This window comes from Bison bison, unplaced genomic scaffold (genome assembly GCF_000754665.1).
Source record: "Bison bison bison isolate TAMUID 2011002044 unplaced genomic scaffold, Bison_UMD1.0 scf7180017851926, whole genome shotgun sequence".
Lineage (NCBI taxonomy): Eukaryota > Metazoa > Chordata > Mammalia > Artiodactyla > Bovidae > Bison > Bison bison.
Genome location: NW_011482499.1, coordinates 239,559 through 250,074, shown reverse-complemented (window position 1 = coordinate 250,074; position 10,516 = coordinate 239,559). Strand labels below are relative to the sequence as shown.

The following is a 10,516-nucleotide window of genomic DNA, read 5'->3' as shown; positions in this document are numbered from 1 at the left end:
TTCTTAGTGAACTTTGTTTTTTTGCAAGGTTAAGTATGTTGGGTATTACGGAACAAAAAGAGAAGCACTGTCCTAAGATGGTCATCCAACATCATTAATTATTCAAAACTTTTCATACGACTAAAAAGCTGTCTTTAAGGGTTGGAATTTAAAGTTTTAATTTTTAAGTATAGAAAACTGGTTAGCATCCCTCCCCATCAAGCACTGGCTCTATTCCTCCACCATTAAAACGATCTGTCTCGAGACATGTTAACTTACCCAGCTCTTTCTACTTCCATTTTTATACTATGTTTTCAGGTTTGTGACAAATACAACCCAAAGAAAAAAAACTTGGGGGGTGGGGTGGGTTGGTGGTGGTGATGGTAAGGTCAGGATTTCAAGCAATCAGCACATGTAAGCTGTTCTTGACTTTTCAATCCATATTCAACAGTTCTTTCTTCAAGAGAGATAATGTGTCTCCAAAATGTCAGAAGACTGATTCTACAGCTGGGAGATATTTCACCTTTCTACATTCTGTATTGTGTGGCTACACGTAACTACACATTACCAAAACTTACAGAACTGTACATTGAAAAATCCAGTTTTTCTTAATCTAAATTTTAACACTTATACAGCAATATAACCAACCTTCCATATCTCTGTCAAAAGATTTCAATAACATCCTTTTCCTGCTTTTGAAACAAAATTCCTCTGTCTCATTTCAGAAGCAATTTTTCATGTAATATTCTTCAGTTAAGATCTACAAAATTTAAACCAAACATTAAGTTACTTAAAAGTACAGGTCAAGCAACAATAATCATATTGCCAAAATATTTAGTTTTTTTTTTTCAGATTAAATAGTAAGTATAGTTTTACTCATGTATGCTCTTGCCTCTCTGAAAGCTGATAATCTATGTATATTTTAATATACTGTTCCCAAATTACTAGAAATGTTTAATACGTTACAGTGCCCATCTTTAAAATATACTAGATAAACTGAAATTCTGTACTTGCTGTTGTGCAACTACTTAACCCATCTTGGTAGTAAGTTCTAGGCTTTCTGTTCCTAGAGACCATTTCTCCAGTCTCCCAGTTGTTTTTGACATTCTAAACGCATCCTTAACATCTCTCCTTAAAGGAGCCTTTCAGAGCACTGGCCTTCCCAGGGCCTTTGTGCAAACAGGAAAACACACCCTCTGGGAAGAAACAGGTACTCCTCTTGGTGAGGGGGTTGATGCCTTGGGAGGGAGAAGAGGAAGCACAACTTCCCCTACTGCTGCTGCTAAGTCACGTCGGTCATGTCCGACTCTTATCGACCTCATAGACGGCAGCCCACCAGGCTCCCCCGTCCCTGGGATTCTCCAGGCAAGAATACTGGAGTGGGTTGCCATTTCCTTCTCCAATGCATGAAAGTGAAAAGTGAAAGTGAAGTCGCTCAGTCGTGTCCAACTCCTAGCGACCCCATGGACTGCAGTGCACCAGGCTCCTCCGTCCATGGGATTTTCCAGGCAAGAGTACTTCCCCTAGGAGGCCTACAAAGGGCACAGGACTCTGCAAGCAGATTATGGATGGATTTCAGCCCTTGCTACCTCCCTCAGCCTGGCATCTGTGCAGTACACAACTGGTACAACCATAGACAGCAGCCCTGCACTTTCAGATTATAAATGAGGAAAGAATGAGGAAGGAAGATCAATTTTAACTTCTGTAAACACCCATTCTCTAACTACATACACATCCATGAGGAGATCTTCCAGTCTCATTGAGAATATCCTCAGTGGAAGCCTTCCAATTTCTATTTTTCATGTTTTTCTGTTTTAAATGTGGTTAGGACTCATGTTAGTCACTCAGTCGTGTCAGACTCTTCGATCCCATGGACTTTAGCCCACCAAGCTCTTCTGTCCATGCAATTCTCCAGGCAAGAATACTGCAGTGGGTAGCCATTCCCTTCTCCAGGGAATCTTTCCAACCTGGATCAAACCTGGGTCTCCAACATTGCAGGTGGATTCTTTATCTTCTGAGCCATCAGGGAAGACTCATATGATGTCAAAGAATATTACATTCAAAAAGCATCAGTTCAGTTAAGTTCAGTCGCTCAGTGGTGTCCGACTCTTTGCAACCCCATGAGTCGCAGCACGCCAGGCCTCCCTGTCTGTCTATCACCAACTCCCAGAGTTCACCAAGACTCACATCCATCGAGTCAGTGATGCCATCCAGCCATCTCACCCTCTGTCATCCCCTTCTCCTCCTGCCCCCAATCCCTCCCAGCATCAGAGTCTTTTCCAATGAGTCAACTCTTCGAATGAGGTGGCCAAAATACTGGAGTTTCAGCTTTAGCATCATTTCTTCCAAAGAAATCCCAGGGCTGATCTCCTTTAGAATGGACTGGTTGGATCTCCCTGCAGTCCAAGGGACTCTCGAAGCATAGGAAACACATTTAATGTGATCTTTGTAACAATCCACTAAGATAGGGAAAACAGGCATTATCTTTATTTTCCAGATGAATACAGTGTATCTACAATTTGAAGAAGCCAAGTCAGTTGCCCCAAAAGTTTAACAGCTTTTGGCACAAAGTGACAAAAAGACTAACCCTAGGTTTTAAAACTCCTAGTCCGGAGCTTATTTGAATATTCAACCTACCTAAAAATTAATAAGTCTCACTACTAATTCCTCCATGCTTAACCTTTCAACCTCATTACTTGACCTACATTCTGTTAGGGTCCACCACCAATCACTCAAGCCAAAGCCTAAGAGCCGCTTTTCACATATTTTTCTGAACTTGGCTATATTTGGCTCTAACAAAACCTAATTTTCAGACTTTTCTCTTTCACTTTGATTTCTGTAGTGACAAGTTACTCATTAGTGTTCTCCTTCTCTTGCCATAGATTGTCTTAGACATCCTATTACATTTCTCTGTCTAAACAAACCCATTCTACCTTGCAGTTTATCCTGGTCATGGCTGACCCAAGTATGCAGTTAAGGTTCTAATTTCTATCTCTACTCCTGCAATGCTATTTCCTGTTTGATGAATCTATTTCTGGACTTTCATCACTTCTGGCCTTCATTAATGCTAACTGCTGCCTGATTCTATGCAGTATTCATTTCTTACAGCAGTTTTGTTCCAAAGGGTGGAATACAAATGACTACTGATGGTATATTACATGATTTTAAGTGGTCCATAAGGGGATATTTAAAATTACATGTTTACTTCAACACATATGAGGGGAAACTCTAACACCGAATAATCATGTAAATTTTTCTTTCAAATTCATTTAATTAAAAGACGGTAAGCTGAATTAAAGAAAACTGTTGACAGATGGTTTGAAGATAAAACAAAAACTGTAAATGACTAAAGTTTGGGAAACAATGGCCACTGGGAAATTCATGTAGTATACAAGTTAAGCACTGAGGCCCTGGGTCAATGATTCAAATCTCACTTACTAGCTAAGTAACTTTGAACAAATTACTAAATCTCTTTAAATCCCAGTTTTCTACTTGTGTCATGTTAATAAAATAATCCACATTGTAGACTTATTGTATGGAATGAGAGAATCCTCAAAGTGTTCTTAGTTCAGTGCCTGGCATGATAAGTGCTCACTGACTATTAATAATTACAGTTAAGTCTCTTCTGGCCATCATGCCTTTACTTGTAATCAACTGGACACTTGACCGATACTATAGACAGTTTTCCATATATGAACTTTCTGCCCAAATTTTCATTGCCTGCCTGTATATTTTTAATTTTCTAGTATGAATCCAAAGATCACACAGTAACTTTTAATATTAAAGACTGTGAGCATCTTGGAAGTAGGAACCAAAAGCCATTTCCCTCTGATGCACTGTGTCTTACAAAATTAAAAGAACTGTAATGTTGTTGAATAAATCTAAAAATTAGGAAGGATAATCTGATGCAAGTAAATCTCACAATGTACAGTACAGAAACACAAACTACCTGAAAGCATTTGATTCCAGTAGGTAAATAAAGGTGCGGGGCGAGGGATGATGGGGTATTCTTTTGCCCCACTATTTGTCAGCTGAACCTTAGTTGTGGGTCTAATCTTTGTGTTTCCTAGTCTCATTCATTAACATATAATAAACTCTAGGCGTATGCCAAGTATTGTACAAAGTGATAAGAACACAGAAACTGTCTAGTAAGGGAAAACAGACTAGTATCAGAACAGACAAGTAAATAGAATACTACTAGATAATGTTACGTAAATAACACCCAATAACATTTTGAAGTGCTCCACAAATGCTGATGATGTCCTACTCTTCTTTAATGTAGAACACCCAGCACTACCACATATGGATCAGTGTATTACACTGACAGAAATAATTTCATTGCTATCTTGTGTTCAACTCTAGGTACAGACTAACCACATAAAAGTTTTTGTCTGCCAACCAGACAACTGTTGAAACTCAGTAACAGCCTTTCTTCTGATTTGCCAGCAAATATGTTCACACACAGGCCCCAAAATGTGATAGGCATTCTGTCAATCAAGAGCAAAATAATAACTAGAAATATAACTGGCAAAAAGGTCAGACTATATTTAGCCTGGGGTGAGGGTGGTGGTGGTGGATACACAATAAAAAGTTTACTGAAGCTAGCCTCCCCAGAGAACACTTTTATCCCAAAAGATGTACTAACTGATGCATCAAGGGCATTACTGAGAAGTTTAAAATGTTATGACTCAAAACTAACATATCAATTCTAAACAACAGTTAACATAGACTGAGAAGTTTTCATGGGGTTTGCCAGTTCATAAAATGACAAGTTTTGCTTTACTGAAGGTATATTAGTCATAACTCAAGCAGACACAACTTTTGGATCTCCTTCATGGTAAGAACAGGATTCTATACCAATTTGTGTTAACATTTTATCAGTGATCAATCCTTGCCTTACACAAATACAGCATAAATAGAATCTGAAACACAAGTTACTCAAGTGACTTACATACTGAAGTGGTGTTTGGGAGATGACAGAGGGAGGAAACCACTTGGAGGTTTAATATAGTCTTGGAGGACATAATTTAGTCTTCAAAGATATATTACCAGTAAAGACAGAGGGGTAAGGGTAGAGGAGAGACAGGAATTGGGATGAGGCAGAACTTCTGTATTTTCAGTCATGTCCAATATATTGATACCAGGTGTACTGACTTCAGAACATGAAGAAATCTTTAAGAAACAAAACCTAACACACACGTGTTTTGTAAAAAAGATATTTAGGTCTAAAAATATCTTTAAAAAAAAAAGGGGGGGTGGACTATTTATTAAGTTATCAAAGAAGGTATACCCTGTTCTGAAAATATACAGGTTACCCTCTGCTGAGAGTGTTTTCTTCTACCATTATCCTGCCATTCTCCTTCCACTGCTAGTTGACATCTTAGTATGTATGAGCACAGCAATAAGCCCTTTACATACATTATCTATGATAATCCTATGACAAGACTTCTTTGAAGGAGTTATTATCATCTCCAGTTTACAGATGAGAAAATATTTTATCAATACAGGCCAGATAGCAGAATTTAAAACTCATGTTATACCATAGAGCTGTTACTCAATTGTCCTTTAAATCATAGAAAGTACAAAAATTAGCTTCTACCCCATCCCCAGAATAGCTGTAATCTATTTTTTACATCTTGCGACACTTTAACCTTCACATGCAACAATGTTTCTATACTGACTCAAGCAAAACAAAAACTAGGCTAATAATACTGTATCTTATTTAGTTACTATAGTTTACAAAATTACAAAGAACAGGGAGACAGCTTGATAGCTCAAAGCATCCCCTTTCTGTTCAGACAATCTGGGTTTGAACCTATGCACCATCAAAAACTGCCCTGTGACCTTGGTCAAACCACTTTCATTTCTCAAATTTCATTTCCTCATCTGTAAAATGGGGATGATGATAGTACCTCCCTCAAAGGCTTGTTGTAAGATTAACAAAGAGAATGTATGTAAAGAGCATATTTCTGTGCTCAGTAAAGGTCAACTAGTGGAGGTGGGAAAACAACCATATATAGAACTGACTCGACCAAAATATAAAAGTAAAATTAAAAGTCTATATTCTGAAAATTCCACTACGGAAAAGGAGAGAATTACTAGTTGATTATATGCTAGAAACTCAAATTCCATCTATTCCTCCTCTTTTTAGGAGATCAATGCATCTGAGGTGGGCCAGAAAAGATGCTGCAGTGCATCTGATGGCACACACCTAAAAATGGCTCCAGTCAAAGCAGCATCTTAATTACCAACAAGGGCGGTTATATCTACTTTTAACAAATGCTGGAGCTGGACTTGATGGGCGCTTAAGTTATCATCCTGTCATTTCTATCTGCAAGAGTAACCTATCAAGCCTTCCAATCAAGAATACTGATTCTTCTGAGGGCATTCCAAATGAAAATCCTACAGCACAGCCGCCTACTGTACAATTCCAAGTACCCTGGCGAGGTATGAATCTATGGACCTAGGTTGAAGATCGGTCAATGCGGAAATCCGGGTAGCCTTAGAAGCCAGCAAACATCAGGCATGTCAGAAACCTCAAAAGAATCTCAGATCAGGTCAAAACAAATATACATCCCTTTAAAGGAATTAGACATATTCCCCTCGAGGAAAGGAAGAATTTAACAGGATTCCTATTGCCCGCTCCCACCCACCATGTCTTTTTCAAGTCCTAAAGTGGGGCCTTTACCGTAACACCAATACTAACGCTATCTCAAAGCCAGGAAGCCGCAGGGTGGGATTCACCCTGCAGGTGAGGGGATGGAGAGGCCTATGGGGAGAAAAGGCTATCCGAACCCGCCTCTGGAGTGGGGGCAGCACGTCCCTAGCGGAAGTAGGAACGGTGCTGATTCCCTCAAGAGCCCCTGACCGAGCCGATCTTTAACCCGGTCTCTCCCGCACACGACTCATTGCAAATTTCACCCTCACTGAACGCGAAGAAAAGGCAGGCATTAAAGGGCCTACATGAGCCCTTCAGTCTGGGGAACGCGTGCCCACACTACGAAAAGAGACCGCGCACCCGTCTCTCCCGCGGGAAGGAAAACTCCCTTCCCTTAACCGGCAACACGCGTAATCCCCCTTCAGGGCCTGAGCTAAGGCCTGGGTGGGAGGAGACCGACGGTCCGGAACTCCCGCTGCAGACCACATGGGGCGGATCCGACTCCGGTTTCCCGCTCCCCGAGCAGGAGGCCGAGGCTCCCCCAGAAGCAGAGACGATGGTAGTAAACGAGAAAAAAGGGGATGCCAGACCCGAAGGCCCCACTGCACGCGGCTCCCCCGAACCTGGGCACCAGGGTCGGGGTGCGCTCCCATGCCCCGGGCCGCCCCACGCCAGCCCTCCCCGATGGGGCCCGCTTTGATCGCAGCTCCTACGCCCTCGCTTTCCTTACCCGCCAGGGTGTCAAGCTGAGTGTGTTTGCGCACTTCGAGGGGTTCCGCCGAGTTCTGATACGGGGAAAGGGAAAGGGGAAATAGGGGTAGGGGGCGGCTGGAAGGACCACGGGACCCGGAAAGCCTAAGCTACAGGATGGACAAACCGCCAAAGCACTTTCGCTGCCGCCCGAGAGGCAGATAGCGAGCGAGAAAAAGAAGCAAGATGGCGGCTAGCCAGCCCCTACGTACGACGTCATGCGGCGGCGTGCGTAAGGCGAATCCCCGAGACCGCCCCCACGGCGCGGAGACGGCCGGATCACGTGAGGACTCCGTGGCGGCCCAACCCCGGCGGAAGGCTACGGCGCCTCTTGCTGGACGGAGGGCGTTCCGAAGATTAGAGCTCGCGCTGCAGGGCAAAGATTTTGTTTGAGATCTCTCCAAAAACTCTTCGAGAGACCTCAATTACAGGTTGTTATGCTTCAGAGAAGTGAGCACTCTTGGTGGGTGTTGGATAGTTGTGTGACTTGGTTCAAACAACAGTTTGACAGTTTAATTAAAATTAAGCTATGCGTAAAATTTAACCTTGATATTTGGCAATATGTTGGTATTTTCTAGAAAGGTGCAAACACAACACTCAGTACTCATAACACCAATACTTGTGTGTTGTTAAAGATATAGAGATAAATACATTATGATATATTGATATTATGGAATATTTGAAAGCTGTTAAATTCTGAGTAATATCTAAAGATAAGGGAAGTGCTTAAGCCATAATATGCTTATGCCGTAAATATGTTATAAAAACACACATATTAAAAAAACACATATATGCATATTTTGGAGAAGGCAATGGCACCCCACTCCAGTACTCTTGCCTGGAAAATCCCATGGACCGCGGAGCCTGGGCTCCGCGGTCCATGGGGTCGCTAGGAGTCGGACAGACTGAGCGACTTCACTTTCACTTTACACTTTCATGCATTGGAGAAGGAAATGGCAACCCACTCCAGTGTTCTTGCCTGGAGAATCCCAGGGACGGGGGAGCCTGGTGGGCTACCGTCTATGGGGTCGCACAGAGTCCGACCCGACTGAAGCGACTTAGCATAGCATTAGCATATGCATATTTATAGGAAAAAACTTTAAAATATATTTTGAACTATTTGTAAAGGCGAACACATTAATAGTGTTTAAAGCCATCAGATTTTTTAAAAAAATGTTATGTTCACCTTTCTATAATACCCAGATTTTACAGTCAGAAAAATGGTTTGGTTTTTTTTTGTTTTAAAATTTTTGGCTGCACCCACGGGCGTGTGGGACCTTGATTTTCCCACCAGGGATTGAACCCTTTACCCCTACGTTGGAAGGCATAGTCTTAACCTCTGAACCACAGCAGAAGTCCCAGGAAGAGTTTTAATGTGTAATGAAAAAAATTCATGACTCATAAAGTTGTTATGAGAAACGAATGATAAATGTGTGCATACATATGTACAGTGTATATATTGGCACCCCACTCCAGTACTCTTGCCTAGAAAATCCCATGGACGGATGGGGGGCTGCCCCTGGGGGGCTGCCATCTACTGGGTCTCACAGAGTGGGACATGACTGAAGCGACTTCACTTTCACTTTTCACTTTCATGCATTGGAGAAGGAAATGGCAACCCACTCCAGTGTGCTTGCCTGGAGAATCCCAGGGATGGGGGAGCCTGGTGGGCTGCCGTCTATGGGGTCGCACAGAGTCGGACACGACTGAAGCGACTTAACAGCCTGGCAGCAGTGTGCATGCATGTGTAACTATATAGCATTGTGTGTCAGATTTAAAAAGATTGCATTTTTTTAGCCTTTAAATAAAGCTCAAACAGGTTAGCTGTCTTCTACACCATTATGATTATGAAATTGTCACTATAGAAGTGTTGGAACAAATAAAATAATAAAGAGAGGTAAATCACAGGCATTCAGCCCCCACACCATTGATATCAATGATCTTTTGAAACGGAAGCACTCGGCTGGCATAGCCAGGGAAAGGCCTGCTGGCCGCCCTCAAGCAGACAGGAAGCATTACTTTGGTGAATTTTCCAGAATACTCTAGAATGTTGTCTGGAGTATGTTAGAACAGAAGTGTCTTTCATTAGCAACATGCAACAGCTCCAGCAATCAGATGAACTTACCTTAACCAAGGTCACAAGACTAGCATGTGCAACCAGAATAGTTATTAATTTCCAAGAGCTGTAATTTGTGTACCTGAATACTCAGGATGGAAAGCCAGTGCATTTTCTATGTAGACAAACTTACTTAGGAAACCAAAGACATTATCAGAAGGTTGCTTGATGAGCACAAATTCAGAACAAGCTGAGTTGTGTGTATAGACTGTTCTTGATTCATCTATCTCCATGACAGGACAATTTCATCCCAAAGATAGAAATACTCAGTTTCCAATAGTTGGAGCTTTATATATTGATCTCAAGTACAGTAGGGACATCTTGCTGCTCTGTTGATTTGGGCGTCTTCTCTCCTGACAGCATTTGGATGGACACTGGCCCTCAGGTGCCTCTGTATGCTCTTTTCTCTGTTTCCATGGCTACCCAAACCTTTTAGCAATATTCTTCAATAAAATCAAGTCACAATCAAGTCAGGCAAGTTTGCATTTTAAAGGTGACTTTGCCTACTTCTGCTCGTATCCATTGTATATAATCTTAAAGTTTAACTTTCAGGAAGCGGTCTTATCATCCCTATTTCAAATATCTTGGGAAAAATCTGACTGCCATCACTAGGTATTGGTGCAATGTCCAAAGCCAAATAGTACTCTTTAAAAAGTTTTATTTTGTTTTGGATTATTTGCAAATCTCCCCTAACACCCTTTTGGTGTAGATAAATTTGTCATTGGTAACAAAAATGTTTTCATGACAGTTTGAATGAAAACATGCGTTTAATTTCCTGTTGTGCTTTTTAAACATTAAGATAACATTAGCAAATTGCCAGTTGATATATGAAATAAGGACAGTCTAGTTTTTTTACTGAAAACAAATTGATTCTCCAAACAATATGACCTACTTTGTTTGTGATTGTCGAGCCTTATTAGCTAGTGGTTTCATTGAGTTTCTACCCTTCTCATTGAAATTGAATCTGTAAACCTGTAGATACTGAAAATTTATTAGGTATGCGATGAAAAAGA

At 41.3% G+C, this 10,516-nt stretch overlaps 1 protein-coding gene across 13 annotated transcripts in view; it reads right to left on the bottom strand.

The window, feature by feature from the left end:
• The window catches only part of PRRC2C (proline-rich coiled-coil 2C), a 96,226-nt gene extending 88,626 nt beyond the window's left edge, over nt 1–7,600 (bottom strand). For 11 of the 13 annotated variants that reach the window (XM_010851976.1, XM_010851937.1, XM_010852008.1 and 8 more), the window contains exon 1: nt 7,368–7,590. The gene's annotated coding sequence lies outside the window, so the exon portion shown is untranslated. Of the gene's footprint in view, nt 1–627; nt 740–7,367 lie in introns of all 13 variants that reach the window. The other 2 variants (XM_010851945.1, XM_010851990.1) reach the window with 2 other exon arrangements.
• Between the last annotated feature and the right edge of the window lie 2,916 nt (nt 7,601–10,516).